The sequence below is a fragment of the Polyodon spathula genome, chromosome 1 (assembly GCF_017654505.1).
Source record: "Polyodon spathula isolate WHYD16114869_AA chromosome 1, ASM1765450v1, whole genome shotgun sequence".
In the NCBI taxonomy this organism is placed as follows: Eukaryota; Metazoa; Chordata; class Actinopteri; order Acipenseriformes; family Polyodontidae; genus Polyodon; species Polyodon spathula.
Genome location: NC_054534.1, coordinates 31,409,911 through 31,429,579, shown reverse-complemented (window position 1 = coordinate 31,429,579; position 19,669 = coordinate 31,409,911).

The window sequence follows — 19,669 nt, the reverse complement described above, 5'->3', positions numbered from 1 at the left end:
ATTGGTCAGGGGTCTGAATACTTTTGCAAGGCACTGTATATATATATATATATATATATATATATATATATATATATATATATATATATATATATATATTATATATATATATATAGTGACAAAGTTGGCCCTTCTTTATGGACTTTGTTCACAAGTATGAGCCGGGACAACACAGCAGACACAACAAGTGCAAGTTTTATTTTAAACAGGATGTTACCTGTGTGTTTATTTTCCAGGGAATTCCAATAATCAGAGTCATAAAGTTAAACCAGAGTTCACAAAGAATCAGGTAGTCACCCAAAATAGAGTCAAAACAGCCAATAGGGTTACCAAACTCCTTCTACTCTCCTTTCATTGTGGTGCTGTCAGTTTGCTCCTTTTATAGGGCTGGTCATTATCCCTTGATCACCTGCAGGTGTGTTGACATACCTTAATTACCAGGTAAGGATCCTGGGTAGTGTATTTTGTGGTGGGTGACCATTTTGTGAACTGTAGTCCTATTGGGACCTCCATTTTGTGTAAGGACAAAGTCCTAACAAAATCTCTGCCCTCACATATCTCCCATTCAGGACCATGCCCTGAGGTTTATCACATATCCTCCGACCCAGCATCGACCCCATGGGTCGAGCGATAGCAGCAAAAAAAGAATGGACACGGGATAATCCCATGTCCCAATTTCCCATGTCTTTCCCTGCCCTATGTTTGATTGTAAAAGTGTAAGGCTGCAAACTCAAAAACCACCTCATCACCCTGGCATTTTTGTCCTTTGACCTGTGCATCCAGGTAAAGGGGGCATGGTCACTGATTAGGGTAAATTGATGGCCTAACAAGTAATACCGTAAGCTCTCCAAAGCCCATTTGACCTCTAGGCATTCCTTTTCAACAATTGCGTAGTTCTTTTCGCGGGGTTCCAGCTTCTGGCTTAAGAGAACGGGATGTTCAACCCCTTCTATCTCCTGAGACAGTACGGCCCCTAGCCCCATCTCAGAGGCGTCTGTCTGTAATATAAACTCTTTTCCAAAATCAGGGACAACCAAGACTGGATCACTACAAAGGGCTTCCTTGAGGCTACTGAAGGCCTGTTCTGCCTTGTCATCCCACTTAACCATATTGGGTCCCTTGGCCCTAGTCATTTCCGTAAGTGGAGTTGCTATTGTGGCAAAATTTGGTATGAACCTGCGGTAATACCCTGTAATACCCAGGAATGCCCTCACCTGCTTCTTGTTGACAGGTTTGGGCCAACCCTTTATAGCTTCCACTTTTGTTATCAGGGGTCTGACTATTCCCCTCCCTACCTTATACCCCAGGTATTTGGCCTCTTCTAGACCTATACTGCTTTTGGTTGGGTTAACTGTCAGGCCGGCTTTTCTGATGGCAAGTGTGACTCCCAGTCCGGACTGTGAATTACCACGTCATCCAGGTAAGCTGCGGCATATGCCTGATGGGACTGCAGTATCCGGTCCATAAGTCGTTGAAAGGTGGCCGGGGCGCCATGTAGGCCAAATGGTAATACAGTATATTGGAACAGCCCATCAGGGGCCTCAAAAGCTGTTCTTTCTTTAGCTCTAGTAGTTAGGGGAACTTGCCAATATCCTTTTGTAAGGTCAAGGGTGGTGATGTAACGGGCTTTCCCTATCCGATCTAATAGTTCATCTACTCTTGGCATAGGGTATGCATCAAACTTTGAGATCTCGTTTAATTTCCTGAAATCGCTACAGAACCGCCATGAGTCACCCGGTTTGGGAACCAAAACTATAGGGCTTGACCACTCACTGGTGGACTCCTCAATAACCCCTAATTCTAACATTTTTTTTTACTTCTGCCCTTATGGCTTCCCTACGAGCTTCTTGGACCCGATACGGTCTCATATTCACTTTCTTCCCTGGTGTCGTGATAATGTCATGTGCAACCACTTGTGTCCTACCTGGTATCCCTGAAAACACCCTCTTATTTTTTTCCACTTAACCTTTCACCTCGGGTGCCTGTTCTGGGGAAATTGTAGGTGCTATTTTGATTTCAGGTGTTCCTACTGGTGGGATGGGATACGTTTTGATTGCCATCAAAACATCTCTGTCTCCAAGCTTTTAATAAGTTGACATGATATATCTGTTCAAGCCTTCTTCGGCCTGGCTGTCGGGCTTTATAGTTCACTTCCCCTACCCTTTCTATCACCTCATATGGTCCCTTCCATGTGGCTAGCAATTTACACCCAACAGTGGGGACTAAAACCAACACCCCGATCCTCGGGTTGAAACACCCGTAATGTCGGTTATAGGTAAAACGCTGGTGCTCCTTTGCCTGTCTCAAGTGTTCTCTCACGATTGGGGTGACCAAATTATCACTATATATATATATATATATATATCTATATATATATATTATTATATATATATATATTTATATTACCTATACCTCTTGAGGAGGCTTGCAGCCTCAGTAATGAAGAGACATTCCAGAAGTGAGGTGACACCTGGGGAGAGCCACTATTGGTGAAGGGGTCGTTGGACGATGGGGAACCAGCCAACCCATTTCGACTAGAGGTGGTGCCTACGAGGTGATAAAGGGGGCTTTGCATCGTTGCGGGGGGCAGCAGTAGTTGGACGACAGATAAAGGAGACAGCACGACAACAATAAACAAAAACAAAAGACAATCAACCACAATTGCACAACAGGGTTGCTGCGGACCCAGCTCACGTGAGGGAAGACTATGGACAGGACTCTAATGGCGGAGGACAGTGCGAGAGGTAGTGAGGCTGCGACTGAGTAGACCAGAGAGAGGGAGACGAAGGGGAGAGAGCCTGGAGGCTAGAGGGATCAGAGGAGGTGGAGCTGAGCTGGCTCCAATTTTCTATGTGGGTGTGTCTGGGTGGGTGTGTTCTCCAAACCCCCCTTACCTGACCACTTTCCTGTTGCCTTCTTGAGTTCTGAATAAATACGTGTCATGACCCACCCTGAAATAGATTCTTGACCCCTAGGTTGATTCCATCATCTCACTAGAACTGATTCCATCATCTCACTAGAACTGAAAACACTATATATATATCTATATATATATATATATATATATATATATATATATATATATATATATATATATATTCTTTATTCTCGACAATAATTATTTATTATTTCCAGGAGATCCAGGAGATCCAATGTTATTTTGTGTATTAGCTATTTTACATTCAGGACTCTCAAGTAAACTAATGGTTTCCTCAGTGACAGAATTCACACAGATGCATTGACAGGGTAGGTTTTGGAATCATTGATGTTCATATCTTTGTCAAGTTCCACTTAGAATTTTCCACTTTCCTTCTTAATCTACTGTAACATTAAGGATAACAGCCCAGTGAGGGATATGCAATAAGATCATTGTATGGTCAGTTTTAAATCAGTCATGTCCTATCATTACAGTACAGTGGGGAATATGTCTCTGGTTGTTTGCAGTTGGTTATTTAAACCCGACCTACATTGTTATTATTTGCATTTAATCATCAAAATCAATAATCAATAAACCTGTATGTTTTTTTAGCGAATTACCAGTGTTGTGTTTACTAGTGTTCTAACTGGACTGTAATTAAAATAATAATAATAATAATAATAATAATAATAATAATAATAATAATAATAATAATAATAATACAGATTTTTTTTTGTGTTGAAAATAACATGCTGTAGGACCCTTGGAAATGTCTGAAGCACCAGGCTGGATTGTACATATATAATTATTTTCCTAGAATCCCTTACGCACCCCCACCATTGCCACCTTTCTGTATAATACGGGGTGTCTCCCTCAGCTGAAGAAGTGTATGGCCATGGTGTGTGGCTGTCTACTCACCCATGTAACCAGGGATCTTTGTTAATCAAGATCTAAAAATCTGCTCTTGTACACTTATCTTATCACCAGAACTCCTTTATAGAAATTGTAGTACACAGTATGATTCTTGAAGTGATACTTTTGGACCCCTATCATAATTTCATGTACTTTTGATGTTCCAACTCTATAATGTTAATTCCAAAACAAACCTGTTTTCATCTGGAAAGCCTTATACACTGCGATTATTTATAATTCCCCTTTATGTCCACTTTATAAAAAAGGAAAATAATCAGTGAGATTAATTAGCAGGTGCAGCTTGTTTTCCCCTCTTTTTTTGTGTGTTGGTGCTCAATTGGCAAGGAATCTCTTAACAATCCTCTGAGGGGAAAGGATCTAATAGAGTTGAGAAAATCTTTTTTCAAGATGGTGTGGGATTCCAAAAAGGTCATGTACGATGCTCGAATAAAGGAAGTGCTGTCAGTGAGGGTTTCTTTGTAGTTCTTTGTTGTAGGTGTTCTGACAGTCATTATTAAAACGGCTCTTCTGTTGATGATCAGAGCCTGCCGCACATCTGTTACATTCTAACTAAGCTATCTCTGTATCACTTAAATAAGCAGCAGGTACTGTGAGTAAGCGTAGCTCTACATGTGTGATTCGAAATGCCACCCCTTCAAAAAAATAAAAAAAATAAAGTTGTGTGCATGTGTGCTGTAAATCATGTGCTCTTCAAAGCAGGACTCACATGCTATAAACATGCTGCAGATGAGCTGGGCGGGTGCCATGCCTTCCCCACATTGCTAAACTAAAAGCGGAAATTGACCTGCTGACTATCCTCTAGGGAACCAGGGGGCATTCAGATTAATTTGTCACCCAGTCCTGAGCTTTTCTTTTCTTTAAGGTTGACACTGTGACAAGCTGTGGTGTCTGCTACTGGATCATTTCATCATGTGTGTCATAAACTTCAGTTCAGTTGCTAACAGTGCTTGAGCCCAAACTATATTGCAACTGAAAATATATTGGAAATAAATTTGTTTCCTCTACAATGTTTTTTGTTTTAATTGTTACTATTTATTTTATAGCCAGTTGAAGGTCTGGGAATATGGCTGAAAGAATCCTATGTTATGTGTAGCTGAACACTTTGTATTATTTAAGACAATACAAAAAGTATAGAACATTTCTTGGAATTACAATAATTAAAGTAATAACTATGTTGAGTAATGCATGTTCTTACTAGAATTTCTTTATTTAGGATTTTCTCATATTAGTCAATTTTTCAGTCGTCAGTTCCTGGTTTCATTCTTTTTTTTTTTTTTTATTATTGGACCAATATACAGAAGTAAGTATATTTCCCCTTTCATGGGTGTTGAATTCTTTTGCACACTGGCTATGTTGTATATATTCATACACATTTGAACAAAGGTGGTCGTCTCAGGCAAGCGTGCACCTCTCTCCCAGGTGCAGTGGCAGATTGCCAAGTCTGCATTTATGAAGGTATGTTTGAAAGTCTAGTTAGTTTTTTTTTAAATTCTGTGGTTGATGATGTCACATAAGGGAGCCTGAAATGAAACAACATCCCATGGCTTCCCATGCTTAATCAGGTAGCAAGGCTCAAAATGTTCCGGTTCAAGTGGAAGGAATAAATCACAAAAACATATACTAGGCGTTTGAGAATCAGATACTCTTGAGCATCCAAAGAGAAAAATGGTGTAACTTTTAAAAACCTCATGCTTAATTTACTCAGTTGTCTGGTATTTTTTGCTTCTTTTTAGAAACAAAGAAATATGACCTATCGGTCTACTCCAGTATTATGTGGGCATCTCTTTCTAAAACGATTAACAGTCTGTTATGTTACCAAACAAAAACAAACAAAAAAACATCCCAAGGGGCTTAACTTCATATTCTGAGTTGTTCAGTGGTATGTAATGCATTTCTGCTCAGCACGTTTGAAGCACCCTCCCATACTTTCTCAATAGTGAAAAAATCATGTAAGAACCTCAATGTGTTTTAAACTTGTCACACTAAATAGCTGCAGCTCTTACTGCATGATGTCAATTGCGTATCTGCCCACCTACATACACAAAGCATCTGTGAATGGTTAGAGTGACTTGATCTTTACAAAAATGTTTCTAATCTATCCACAAACAACATTACAACCCAGCACTGCTAAGGAAGAGTGACAGAGCACTACAGTAAGAAATATACACATATGTATGTATTATATGCCTTTGGGTGTTTCTTAAAAAAACAAAACAAGCATGACCTGTTAATTTGACACAATGATGGTTCATTTGTTATGCTAGCTACTGGAAAAAGATTGAGCAATATGTGATTAGCCTCTACTGATCCCATTAAACTCAGCTGTGGGAGTTCAAACTACTCTTGATGACCTTTAACACCTAATTGACTTGACTTGGCAAAGAGGGGTCGTGGGCCATTAGTCAAACATGTCAAAGATGATTGTTGGGTTAAAGCCATTTTTACCAAAAGATGTTCCCTTTCCATCTTGTGTCACCAAATATGTTGGCTCTTTCATACAAATTTAAAACAAAAATTGTGTACGTATAGCCTTAAACCAACCCCCCACCCCCCCCACCCCCCATTTCCTTCCTATCAATAACATCTGCTAAACACCTATTTAAACCCCAAGCTATGCATTTGCTCTCTGTCTGGTGTTTTTTTTGTTTTCCACCATCCTCCCCTACTCTCCCACTATGCTTTCCTTCTCTGTTCTGCCGCTCCACCTCCGCAACAGTCTCCCTCTGGAGGTAAGTGAAGCTCACTTCCCAACATTAGAAGCCCAGCTTCTGCTGGCTTCGTCTTCCTCCAGGATCTAAGAAAGACAAGGGGGACCCCCGGCCAAATCTATCTAACTGTCGTCTTCCCATTTTTTCATCTCTACGTTCCCCTTGGAAGTATCGGTTGCATCTTAGCCTTGGAGTTTGATCGGTTCAGTCTCACCTCCGCGAGGGTGGATCTCCGCGAACCAAGGGTTATCCACTTACTCATGTCTGTCAAAAAGCACTTCACTCCTATTATCAATTCCCGAGGTTTCTTTTTCCCCGCAGCCCTCGCTCGTGTGCAGTGAATTGAAGTCCAGCCCTCGCTCGTGTGCATTGAATTGAAGTCCAGCCCTCACTCGTGTGCAGTGAATTGAAGTCCAGCCCTCGCTGATGTGCATTGAATTGAAGTCCAGCCCTCACTCGTGTGCAGTGAATTGAAGTCCAGCCCTCGCTCGTGCACAGTGAATTGAAATAAGTGCAGCCCTCGCTAGTGCATAGTGAACTGAAGCAAGTGCAGCCCTCGCTCGTGTGCAGTGAATTGAAGTAAGTGCAAACACTCCCAGTTGTTGAGGGTTGTGGAAACTTGTTAAACAAGCAAAACAAGGAACAAGTTAGAAAAAAAATGCTATATGATTATAATTGATTAAAGTTACATTTAAATATAGTAGGCTATGGGTAAAAATTGCTCTAATATGCAATTTACACATGAAATGAAAACATGCTAACATTTGATTTCACGACTCTGAATCATGCCTCAGTTGTTTCTTACTCGTTTTGTAAGATCAAGTTTCATAGTCCATTAACAAATGGTGAAAACGGTGTCACGGGTAGGGTGACAGCGATAACCAGTATACTAAAATAACTTAAATATAAGTAGCCACCTATGCCACATTGGGTTTCAGAAGGGCAAAGACCTTCTTGGCCGAGAGATCTTTTAATTATCCCGACACAGGTTCTTTTCAATCCCCGGGGTTCCGCACACAAAATAACGGCAACAAGGTTAAGATTAATAAAACAAACTTTATTAATTCTCCACAGGATTAGGTTCACTTTAAAAATACACACAAGGAAGCTCTCACTAAAACAAACAAAATACATCTAAGTCTAATACAGTCTAAAAATACTACTTGGAGCTACCCTCACGCAGGTAAAAACACTTGATTAATAATCACAGCAAATTCAACAAAGGAGACAAGGTGCAATAATAATAGTTTGTAGTTAGTAGTCCAGAATCGTGCAAAGGAATGGAAAAGATCGAAGAGTCCAAAAGGACTGCCTGAGATCGTCGTCCTCCAGGAGGCGCTACATCCACCCGGAATCATCCCCCAATTTGTCGCCGACTTTAGAGAGGACAAGAGTAGCTTTCAGAGAAGAGGAAATACAGGTAAACAGGTTCACAATTCCTCCAAAATGTGGTTGATACTGGTTACTTCCCTTTAGCTAGACTTGTGCCCTTGCATGTCTCCACCTCTTTGTCTCTCCAGCTCAGATGGTACCCGTGTTGCCGCTGCTGTCTCCTGGACTCTGGAACCAGTATCACCGTCGTCAACTGCCCCCAATGGTGCCCCCTTGCTGGTGTCTTTTCAGGTTCCCAGTACCATATCACCCCAGCCGAGCTTGCTGCGTCCATCCCAGTAAGTAGTACACCACCAACCCACAATACTATGCCACTGTCTCTCTCCTTCCTCCTCCCAGGTAGAAGCCCCGTCCTACCGGCCCACAAATCTCGGAGGGCAGCATGAAGAGGGAACACAAAAAAAGAAAAGAAGCCACACACAAAAAGAAAATACCAGGGCAACCACAATATAGCCCGTGGTGGGACCTACTCAACAGTGCTGGTGAAAGTGCAGTGGGGTAACACAGATAGTGCAGTCAAAAATAAAAGCAAAGGTTTCAGTGCAGCAGATTCAACAAAACAGTCCACAGTGCACACAGTGAGAAACAAAACACTAACACCAGTTTGTCACCTGTGACAATTGTATTTTGGTAAAAAAAAAATTCTGGGCCTATATGTTTTATTTATGAATTTGGATCAACTGTATACTACTTTAGACCATGTGGAAATGTACTGAAAAGGTCGCAAAGCATCTCCAGATAATATGTTTCTTATAAACACGGCAAGGTGTTTCTGTAACCCTTTAAAATCAAAACTAGGAGAAATGTCATAATACATTTAGACTCAAGAAAACTGCACTTCTTTAAAATCCCTGTTGCCTTGCAATCAGAAAATATGACCTTTATTTTGTCATATCATTTATGTACAAATATACTAAAGTTGAACTGAGCAACATAGCAATACCAGAGTTAGAAGACATATTATTTCCTCATTTTACTGGCCTGTCAAAATGAAATGATATAGGTTTAAAGTTGCGTAATAAGCTATACCATTTCATTTAGATAACACAAAGGCAGCCAGGTCTGCTTAACATACTTCAATAATTTCTGCATTGTGACAACAATTTTGTGCTAAAGTGTTTTCAAGGACTTGATAGATTTGTTTTATGATCCTAATTACATTTAAAGATAAATAATTGTCTTTTAACAGTCACTCTAAAGCCAATTTTTACTATAAATATGAATTAACTGTTTACTCATTAAACTATTTCAGGTATTCACGGACTTTGCATAGCTAAGCTGGCATTCAAAGGCTGACAAATGGCTCAAACTGTAATTAGTACATAATTCCTAAATATACAACATTCCCTACAAGTGGGCTGCACCTTTTCTTCTGTTGTTGTTAAAGCAAATCTCCAGCAATTTCAACTGGGCTTGCAAGCTGATAAGATATTTGCCATTAAAACACAGATATGCAATAACTTCTTCAACCTCTTTGTGTGCCTGCATGAACTTGCAGATTTTCACAAAGACAAATTCTAAAATCAAAAAGGGTTTTAATATAGTTTACATATAGTCACAAAAGTGCCTTCATATTCCAAACTCTGACCCTTAAGTTTGGTTCCAGCAAGTCCTAAATGGGTCCTAATTTTTTTTAATGAGATTCAATGAACTAATTTAGGCCCTTGTTGGAATAAAATATCTGGACTGCAATGCACCTTGCAGGCCAGAATTGCTTTAGTATAAATTCCACATGTACAATTTACAGTCAACAACATCGCCAAATCATGTAACTGCATTTTAATTCCATAATAACCATTAAAACACATGGCTGACCGGCTATGGAAACATGGCACACATAACGTTGTTATGATGTATCTGACAAATAACCTTAATTTAAAAAAATAATCCATACATTATGATCTCTACCTAATTCTACTGATAGAACTGAACTTCACCATTTTTAAACTGAAAAAAAAAACAAAGTTTAAAAATGGTGCTAAAAAACTAAAAATATCAGCAAATCCATCAGGATCCAGATGTATCTGTATCTGACATATGGCAGGAGAGTGAGGAATTCATGTCTGAACAACTTTCCCAAATACCTGGTCCACACAATTCTATTGGTGGAGATTATCAGGTACATATTTACAGATCTAAGCCGACAACAAAAGGAAGACGCATCATAATAGATTAAGACATTGGCGATGAATGAACTAACAGGGAATCCACACCAGCACCAGTGCCTGTCTGCAACTAAGAAAACTCACTCTTCCAATTTAAATCATTTTTAAAGCCACATTATACCACAAGAGGTAACAGTATATGTTACAATCCCCTGGAATTATTATGCAACATGCATAATAAAATGCAAAGCTTAGGGAACAAATGCAAAAATTAGGGTCACAGGGTGAAAATTCGATTGTAAAAGAAGGTTTGGAAAGCTCAGTATCCCCCGCACAGCCATAAAGAGCAGGATCCAAGTGCTTCAGTAGGAAAACACAAACACTGACTCTCAGGAGAGGTTTCTTCGCACTTTCAGTAAAATAACCTGTCAATGAAACTCCAGTCTTGTATCAAATGACCCTCAGTAGACCACCAATTCTGGCCCTGATTATTTTTTGGATATGCTGCACATACTGAGAAGCAAAATGACATATGGGGACATATGGTGAAAGTAAGACAGGGCATAGGGGGCAATTTTGTTCTGTATCTCAATAATATATCTGTACAGTGCCAAGAAAAAGTTTGTGACCCCAATGATAATTATGGAAATTCCATAGTTTTACTATGATAGCCTTCTTGAATCAAAACCTTGAATCTTTTCTTGAATATCCAATAGTGTTTCTATTAACCAATTCCATGTCTTTAGAATGATGAATGAATTAGACAAACAATGAGATAATTACTATTCAGGATATGTGAAACAGTAAGTGAACCCCTGGTTTTATCAGCTCATTTAAGGGGATAATTAGAATCAGGTGTTTAAATAATTAGGTAGATCTTCAGGGGTGAGTTTGGGAGGCCCCATCCTATATAAAGATCAGAAACTTTGTGAGGTCTTCACTATACAGGTGTGTGGAAACACGTCATGCCACGATCAAAAGAAATCTCAGAGGACCTCAGAAAAACAGTTATTTATGCTCTTCAGTCTAGAAAGGGTTACAAAACCATTTCAAAGGATTTGGGGCTCCACCAATCCACTGTCACACAGGTAGTCTACAAATGGAGAAAGTTCAAGACCACAGTCACTCTACCCAGGAGCGGTCATCCTACCAAAATCTCTCCAAGAACAAACCGGAAAATCATCAAGAAAGTGACAAAGGACCCCAGAGTTACATCCAAGGATCTGCAGGCCACTCTCGTCTTGGCTAATGCGAGTGTTCATGACTTAACTATCAGAAAAAGACTGAACAAGAATGGTGTTCATAAAAGGATAGCCAGGAGTAAACTACTTCTCTCTAAAAAGAACATTGCTGCCCGTCTGATGTTCGCCAATGAGCACACAGATGATCCACAAGACTTCGGGAACAATGTTCTCTGGACAGACGAGTCAAAGGTAGAACTTTTTGGCCTCAATGAGAAACATTATGTTTGTCGAAAACACAGATACTGTGTTCGAACAGAAGAACCTCATACCAACTGTCAAGCATGGTGGTGGGAGTGTGATGGTTTGGGGCTGCTTTGCTGCCTCAGGACCTGGACGATTTGTCGTCATTGACACAATCATTAATTCTGCATTGTATCAGAAGATTCTAGAGGAAATTCATACAAGGCATGTTTATACTATTACTTTGTACTCCTTGGGGACATTTATAGGATACCGTAGTGAGGATGGCTGTAAATAACAAACTAAATCTCTAAAGAGGATATATGCGTTTTTTGAAAGAGTAAATAAATAAACATGGTTCTCTATTTATTTATTTTTCTCTAATTGGAAGCTGGCAGGGGTTCTGAAAGATGCCTTGACAGACTATGCCTCTAATGATATTAGTATATTTATTCTGTCAGGCTCACCTTGTCTGTTGTTGTCTTTTAAGTAACCTTCTCCAGATGACCTCCACCATGTGTCATTTCCGTATATTCACATTGCAGGGTTTGCTGTGTCTCGGCCTGGATTTCTGAGTCATGACTGCCCAACAAGTTTTCCTCCCTATCCTCTTTCCTCTTTTGAGCTTCATCGCAGTCAAAGGCAGTTTTTGAATAAGGACAAAGACAGCATTTTTGCTTTCCTATCTGATTGGAATCATTTTTTTTTTTTGTATTTTTCTTTAATTTTTATACTTTTTAAAAAAAAAAAAATAGAATATTATTGAAGTGTGTACAGTATTTCAACACAGGGCATATTTGATTTTTTTTTCTTCCTTTCTCTTAGGGAGAATAATATAAAGCTGTGGAGTTACTGTGATGTTTCTAGTAAAGTGTTTGTGTCTGCATGTTTTGACTGGTTTTTCAACAAGGATTAAGCCATCAAAGAGCTGGACCATCGAATGGCATATGTAAATGAGCTATGCACTAGGTGTCAAAGAAATACAAGAATAAGAAGAAACTTATAGATACTCTGACCAACCAATACATTAAAACACTGTGCTGTCTTGTGGTGCACAAACGACTATTTGTGTGTGCGACTTTTGCAAGGCAAATGCTAACCATGTTGGACACTAATATCCTAATAAATCAAGTGTATGAACTTTAGGGAGTTGTGTAAGTTTACATCAATGGTGTCATTTTCATGGCCTTGGAATTTTGAAGCAGTATCCGTTATTCTACAAAAATGATCTGCCAGGGGAGAAGGAATAACAGTGATACATAATAAATAATGCAATAGCCATATCCCTTTGAGAAAACCAATGGTAAAACGTGACACATGGATTGAATGAAATGCAATGTCTTAGAGATGCGTCCTGAAGAAAAAAAGGATGTCTGGCACTAAAACATCCTGTCCATTAAATATACCGCAGTAACTGGAGAAAACTGACTAAAAAATGGCTAAATGTATTACACTTATCAGATAGCTTCCAGCATCTCTGAGCTCATCTTTAATACCTCTACAAATATTTGTTTTTTTTTGAGGAATCTTTAGTAACCTAATGGAAATCTATCTCCCAACAGTCTAATCTTTGCGCCTTTTTGCAAACTGGAAAATATGTTGTTCTTGAATAGCATTTCTTAAAGAGCTACTGGCTTCAAAAGACATTTAACTTTTTTTAAAAACTTTCCCTTAGCTTTTTATGATATTTGCCAGCGTTCTGTCTAGTTCTTCATTCTTTTCGTTGGAATTCATATTAAGGGTTAACATTTTAATTGTTACCACAGATTGGACATGTTTTCTGGTCCCAAATGTGCTTACGGTCGAGGATATCTTTTGTATTTTTGGAACACACATGCGTTGTGGATAACATAGTTCTTTGCCAGATTGTTATTTTTAATACAGAAGACACATGAGAAATGATCTCCACAGCTGCTTTACACACACACACACACACACACGCACACACACGCACACACACACACACAAACCTGTGTGGAATAAAACATAACCAACAACCCACAAACTTATTGTAATCCACAAAAAAACTGGAAACTGCATTGGAATGTGTATTTAGCCCTCTGATTGTGTGAGTCCTGTAATTGCATCTTATATCAATACGAGGAACTGTGAAAAACACAAGCAGGATACAAAGATGGCAGTGACCATAGAAAGGTTAACCCTTATCAAGCAGGTGTCCAGCAGAGGTCACAGTGATGAGGTAAAGCAAAGCAAGCCTATTTTTCCTCCCTTGTTTGTGTGCACACTGCTGCGCTGCCTATGGCCCCCCCAAGCCAAAACTGACACCTGTGACTCTCATTCCAGGACGATTCCATAAAGTGCTATGTCCACAAAATCATTTGCTCTATAGACTCATAGGCTCTGCTAGGAAAGGCATTGGATTCAAGGAAAGCTTGTAAACTCCACTGAAATGTGGTGATTTATTTAAAAGTTTGACCTTTAAATCAAGCAACACCTTATTAAAACCGTATCATGGACTAGTTATATTTTTCAGCTTGAAATCCACCAATCTTTTATCTTTCACATGAGGATTAACATTCCTTTTGTTTGTCATTGTGATAAATTACCCAACAAGTGTCTCCAAACGGAGAATTAATGTGATGCTTTGCATCAGGAGAATTAATGTGATGATTTGCATCATTGTTCTTGTGAAATTGGGCAAACCAAAGTATTTCTTACTCGTGTGATATTAATTTGCCAGTTCAGCAAGCTTAAACGTCACAAAGCAAGTGCACAGTTTGCTGCTGGTACCTTTACTGATGTAAAGATAATGCTGCCTCCGCCTGCACAGGTGCTTCTCTGCACAGGGTGAGAAAAGAAAGCAAAGTTTACACTGTCAAGCTTTTTCCATTAATCATCTTTCCCTGACACTTCGATTAGTTGCACTTTACTCTGTTAACAAGTTATTACAAGAAAGATTGTGTGGCTTTATTTATTTGTGACTGCATAAGCACAGGTCTTAGTAACCCATGGCAATGTTTTATTTTTGGTATTTTTTTTTTCTTTTCACTAGTGTTGACAGGTACTATTTCACTGTAACACTGCCTGCATTGTTCCTGATGCGAAAAGTTCTGCATCTATCAAACTTTGGATATGTTTGTTTTTTTTTCCTTTTTTGTACTTTTTGTTCTGGTCACCTGTAGTGGAGAATGACAAACAGTTTGTGCTGGAAATGTGTTCCCTTTAAAAAAAAAAATGTTACATTATACAACAGGATATGCTTTCATGCTATTGTTTGATTTATAGTTGACATGGTCTCTGTTTAACAGTTCCAATCACCATTAATAGTAGTGACCCAGTAGTTCACAATATCAAGTGGAAATCTTTGTGCTTCTTGGAAGTCCATGCATGAATGGACTTATTACTAAAACATATTGGTTATCCAATAGCACCCTCATTGACCATATATCTTATACCCATCTGTTTTCCTGTGCTGCTCGGTCAGTACTGTATTCTGTAAGGGCTTATACAGATTCTTAGACATAGTTATTATTTGCCTTCTAATGCTTATGAATGGTTTCTAAGGTTATTTTAATGTATTGTATTAGTAATAACCCCCTATAAACAGTGGTCACCAAGTATTGTAAACTATGACTGAAAATTAAACCTTCAGACTCACTATCTGAAGGTCCCTACCAGTAGAGTAGCCAGGTGGCTCCATGTTCACTAGGACAGTTTGACAGTGTATATTTTATATTCTTTCAATTAAGACTACAAATACCAGAATGCATTGCAATGGGATTTATTTATTTATTTATTTTTAATTCACTGCTGTTGAAAAGTCATTAAACCTGCTGAGGTAATCAAAAGCATGACCAGTGTTTTCTGTTCATTGTGAGTGCCCAATAATATACGTGCCCCTGTTCAAAATTAGTAATTTTAAAGACACCAATTTACTGCAGCCCATGTACTGTTCTAAAGGGACTGAAGATTAACTGACGCCCTTTCCTCCTGCTGTCTTGTTAATGTTACCAAGCTGTTATACTGTGGAGAAGAGAGCTGATGCCTGACCACTAGGGGGCAAACCAAACCTAGACGATTTCCTCTCTTGCCCGTGGGACCAAAACCAAAATTAACAACAGGGCGCAACCCAATCTGAACCTGCAAGCTCACAGTTTCTCAACTACCCGCATTAGAGCAATGCCTTTACTAAGAGAGCCATTGGGGACAATACAATAAGGGTTAGACAGGAGACTAGACCATCAGTTTGGCCTGCACTGGACAAAGGTAAATAAGCATACATTATTCCGTTGCAACAATTATTCCCCTCAGGCTTTTTTAAATCCTGCAATACATGCCTGTGACTAATGTTGGAATCTAGCAAGAAGTCAGCTCTGGTTTCATGTGGTATTATTCTAATAAAGTGCAATGCTAACACCAAAGCCCGTGATGAAAGAGTGAGAAGAATGAATTTGGCTTTTCACATCTTCTCTTATCTTTCACTTTTGGTTTTGTGGTGGTGATAATGAAGAGTGTCAAAGAAGCATTTAACAAGCCAGTTCACTCCACTGCAAGAGATAAGCTAATGTTTCAGCAACAGTTTCGCTACAGAAGTGTTTTGTCTTGTTCTTGTTGTGTGTAAAGTACTTTTTTGTTAATGAAATTTAACTATTTTTCTTGAATTAAAGCCAAGTATTCAAGTGAATAAAACCGTTGTTAAAGTGGTTTAAAGTTGTTAACCCTTTATTTTCACACAATGGGTCATATTTTCAAAACATCACCTCCAGTCTTTAACTTCCATTTTTTATTTATTTTTTTTTTATTTTAAGGAAACCATTGCATGTCATTTTACAAAATGAGAAACAAACACCTTGAGAGTGCTTAACAGAACCTGAATTACGCTACTTAGTTGTTTGGTTCTGGTTTTGAAAAATTAGCAGACATTTTGACACTTTAAAAAAACAGGAGTTAATTAAAGACCTGAGTAAACACATTGATTATTATCCTCTTTGGTCACTGCATGCATGTTTGTACCATGTTTCCTAGCTAAGCTTAGCTAGTTTCCTAGCTAAGGTATACTGATTTAACCGATAAAACACCCCAGATGCAAAAAAAAATGACATCGGTGTACAGCCAATAACACTAGAAAAACACTGGAAATGGTTGCTCAGTTCACATTGACTTGATCCCTTTCGCCATGAAAAAAATTAATAAAATAACCTACAAAACAAATGCCAGTGCATCTGGGCCATGTCTCTCCTTCCTGACTTGTATCACGCATTGATTCATCCTGAATACTTTAAACCTGCCCCAACTACTGAGTGGCAGCAAATTCCTTCATTTCTTTTAGAGGCTTGTAACACGATTGCGAGATTTAAAATGAGATTACAAGAAACAGAGGATTTTAAGCTATATTTCAGTTTGATAGGAAGTATTTACACACTTGTGGAATTTAAAACAGAATTGGAAATTGTGGCAAATGTAAAAAAAATGCTTAACACACAAAAACCACAGAAGCAAAAAGATCAATTATTATATTTTACAGTTACTAAGAACAAAGTGTGTCTGAGATTCATAAGCCAAAAGCAATCATATTGTTGGCCCGCTCGCCGGCCCTAGTTACGGCTTTGCCAAAACATTTCACTCTGTTGCAATATAAACGAATCATGGTATGGCCTTGGGCAGTTAAAACATTGTTAATGAAATGTTGGCATTACAGATAATTTGCACATTAATGGAATGAAACTTTTTTCCTATTTCAATATATCAGTTCTATATTAGTTTGGTAGGAAGGCCACATGAGTTCAGTCAATAGCACCAAGGGTTTTTGGCATGCCAGCTACAGTACTTGAGGAAAAAAATGTGTTGCTGCTCTTCTTCGGTGGTTGGAAAATAAATGAAATCTGAGGATGGTTTAAAAAAGTTTCAGTAGCGTCAGTTATTATTTTGGAAACTGGTGACTGTGATAAACCGTGTTGATCCCTATTGAATACCTGTGTCAAACCTGGTAGCATAGAAATGTTAAATTCCTAAAACCAGTATTGCCTGACTTCTGGCAGTGTCAGAACTGAGTTTAAGAAGCTCCCAACGGTCAAAAATTGTTTCCCGTCAAACCGGTAGCCTCGTATAATACGTTCTGCATAAATGTACATCTATGGCCAAAAGGTTTGCATCACTCTCTAGAATTAACTTAATATTACTTTATAAAGTCAAACGAAACCTGACGAATAATGTTACGTTAACATATTGAATTACACACCAGTTTTTGTTATTTGCCATTTACTTCACGAGAAACATACAAAAACTTTGAAATTTAACACGAAATACTGTACTACTATTATGGCTTCAGGTAGACTTGTGCAATATCATTTTGTAGTTAATATGATTAAAACAAAAGATCTAAATTATGTTCATATTGTTTTTTATTATTGTCTCAATCCAAAAATTCTAGATGATGCAAAACATTTGGCCACAGCTGTAGGTCTAGGCCAATGGATCGATCCAGGAGGGTATGTATAGTATTTTTAATAACTGAAAATTATCTTTATATATTCCTGTGTACGAGTCTGAACTGTAGATTTACCTCCCGACCTGGAATGGTGTAAAGTAAGGTTGGTGGTACGCCTTCACAGGGATGGGCCGACTCAATGGTCATACGGAACTGGAAGTCAGCCATCTTGATAGAAGGGCGTAGCTGTAAGACTGCGGAACAGCTCTATTGTGATCAGCTGTGTTGTGCCCGGCGATTGGATAGAGTATGGCACCGTACTGATCATGGGGAGAGGTGTAGCAGTACAAAGGAGACAAAGCTACTGTACGTGAGTACGGCCCCTGATACACTGAACAATTCGGAGGGCTGCTATTTTTGTTAATGTTTTGCATTAGCAGACAATCACGGATTTGGGAGCTGAAGTTAGAGAACCAGCACTACCACCTGGTGTACCTGCACTGCCACAGCACCACAGCCTGCTCCAGAACTGAGAGCACCTGCACTGCCACAGCACCACAGCCTGCTCCAGAACTGAGAGCACCTGCACTGCCACAGCACCTCAACCTGCCACAGCACTGAGAGCACCTGCACTGCCACAGCACCACAACCTGCTCCAGAACTGAGAGCACCTGCACTGCCACACCACCACAACCTGTTCCAGAACTGAGAGCACCTGCACTGCCACAGCACCACAGCCTGCTCCAGAACTGAGAGCACCTGCACTGCCACAGCACCACAGCCTGCTCCAGAACTGAGAGCACCTGCACTGCCACAGCACCACAGCCTGCTCCAGAACTGAGAGCACCTGCACTGCCACAGCACCACAGCCTGCTCCAGGACTGAGAGCACCTGCACTGCCACAGCACCACAGCCTGCTCCAGGACTCAGAGCACCTGCACTGCCACAGCACTACAGCCTGCTCCAGAACTGACAGCACCTGCACTTGTAGACCTGGGACTGTGATTATTGTTTATTGCTTGGGAACCTTTTTGTTTGGGGTTGCAAGAGGGAATCAATTATTAATAAAAACAGGCAGTTGCTGTAAATATACCTTCATTGTGGGCATCCAATCAGATACATCCTGACAATTCCATATTTATTTAAGGAGATGGTGTACGTTTGCACAGATCAATTATGTTAATCGTCTTTAACATTTTTTTTAAATAATTGTATAGTTACTAGAAAGAGAAATTACTTGAGAAAACTAATTGAAAGTAAAAATACTTTACGTAATCACTTCTAACGCAGCACACATTTACACAGAAAATCATCACAAAACCTGCAACTTACTCTCTTTTAAAAATAGAAGCATTGCATAAAAATACTCAAGTGCACTTTCTCGACTGTCAGTGCTGTGTGATATGCTGCTGTTACGAATTCTGTCCCGTCAGTGAGATGAGATGAGCTTAAAAGCTCTATAACCACGAATGCAGACGAACCTACATCTTTTGCATTGTGGTTGAGATGCTCACTTGCGGTGTGCGGGATTGCCGGTTCACGCCCAGCATTTGCCCCGTTACATGAGCGGCATTCAGTTCCTTTGAAAATATCAGTTTTAGTTTCCTATTATTTTACCTTATAATTTTGATTGTGCAAGATTCTCAAGGCTATTCACTCCAAATTGTCATCAGCAGGTTTTAGCTTTGTAAAAATGAACTAAATAACTTAGATTTGTAATTAAGGGTTTTGCAAGGAGTCTTAGTTTGTTTCATATATTTTTGATAATTATAATTTGAGTTTGTTCTTTCAGATTACAATTT